Raw genomic sequence first — 1,882 nt, 5'->3', positions numbered from 1 at the left:
TGATCGTAGGCTATCTCTGGTCGCAAGACCGGGAAAACAGCTGTCTTTTAACCTCTCCCACTGTACGACATAGGACCACCGATTAAGGACCACAATCACAGAAATCATCATGATTGTTTCATGGCAATCTTTCGTCTGGGACAGCAAAAAATCATGTACTGTATCCCGGGCTTAAGAGGTGTCTGGCTGTTGTCCTAGCATCTTTATCTGATGGCTTTGGACAGTTTGTTTGTGTTAGTCCACCACAATCCAATCAAAATGTAGCAAAGCTTTGTCCGCTGTTACAGACCGAGAGGGACCCAGCCATAAAATGGGCCCTGAAATGTGCTGTTCCGTACATACACAACATCTGGTACCCCATCATTACAAAAAGTTCTGCATTTCAGCAAAGTTTGTTTCATAGAAACCACAGTTCTCTAGGAAAAAATAAATAAATAAAAATAGACAAAGACCAACCCAATTTCACAGCAATTCAAACTTATTTTTCAAAGTGGCTAATTTGTATGACCTCACTGGGAAAACCCTATTTACCTACATGAACCATTAATCATCATGCATTATTTATATTCTTAAAGTTTTGCAGCCTTTTCCCGACCTAACCACAGGCAATACTCTTCACCACGATGGTAACCCTACAATCTTTCCACATCACAGAAACACATTTAAATACCAAAATAACAGAACATTAAACAATAACACATCTTCCCCTGTATTAAAAAACACTCAATTTCAACATTTATTCTCCCTTAGAGAGTGTGATGCAAAGCATGCTGGGAACTTGAAATCTGCTGCAACTGTTTAATTTTGAAATTATATTTAAACATATAATACTTAATAATATACTTAATATTAATAAAAACTTTCAAAACACCAAAACAGCACTTTCTTGAAGCTAATTAGGACTTATTTGGGCAAAAGAGGTTGTTGTAAAATGAGAGCAGAGTAACTGAAATAATTGAAATATCTGCATTTAAATAGCTGCCAGTCACAATAGGAGTTAAGGAAAGTTCAAAGCAACCAATAGCGTTGTTGGATAGGCTGAGATGTGGTCTGCCACAGACCTACAGCACAGGTTTCATGTGTTTTTCCAAGTATGGGCCAAATGTTAACCATAAGTTAAAATATTCCATGGTGTGCTGCTATAAATAAGCCACATATGACCTGCAGTTGGTGTGGTCATCTGAGCCATATACCTCAATACAAACAGTGAGCCAAAATAAAATTCCCTCCAATTCTAAAGCCATGGCAAAACATGTATGGCGAACTTTTGGCCCACATGTGCTCAGCCATGCCATATCTAGGCCAGATGTGCCAGCTATCAGCCACATTTGGCCCAAATGTTATTGCTATCTGGGATGTTATTTATGACTGGATGTAACTTTTGAAACTTTGCGGTAAAAGTGGCTCTTCTATTGACTTGACTCTATTGGTCTCATGAAAATAATAGTGAAGACCACTGATCTGGACCATTATTTTCACTTTAAAATAATGGTCCAGGTCACTATTAACTCCTTTTATTATGCTGGCACCCAGCATACAGTGTGTCAGGAAGCTTTTCATTGATTGTCACTTTGTTGAGTTTCATATTCATATTCATATTTATTTTCTTTTGAATATTTGGATAACTTGCTACAACACAGTTGTAGCATCACATGATTGATTAGTAATGTAAAGTTTAAACATGGCACAATGCATTTATAACCAGTGATTTTTGGATTATATCAATGAAAGAAAACCGCTTTGAAGATGACATTACCAAAAATCAAATGTCAAGGGTCAAGAGCCAGGAAACACATTAATTAGAGCTAAACCTCTGTTAATTTTCAGTAAGAACTTTTATGACAGGTCAACATGGCAAGAAAGTTTATAAGATGTTTAGGTG

The sequence above is a fragment of the Megalobrama amblycephala genome, linkage group LG11, assembly GCF_018812025.1.
Source record: "Megalobrama amblycephala isolate DHTTF-2021 linkage group LG11, ASM1881202v1, whole genome shotgun sequence".
NCBI lineage: Eukaryota > Metazoa > Chordata > Actinopteri > Cypriniformes > Xenocyprididae > Megalobrama > Megalobrama amblycephala.
This window is presented reverse-complemented; position numbering follows the sequence as displayed.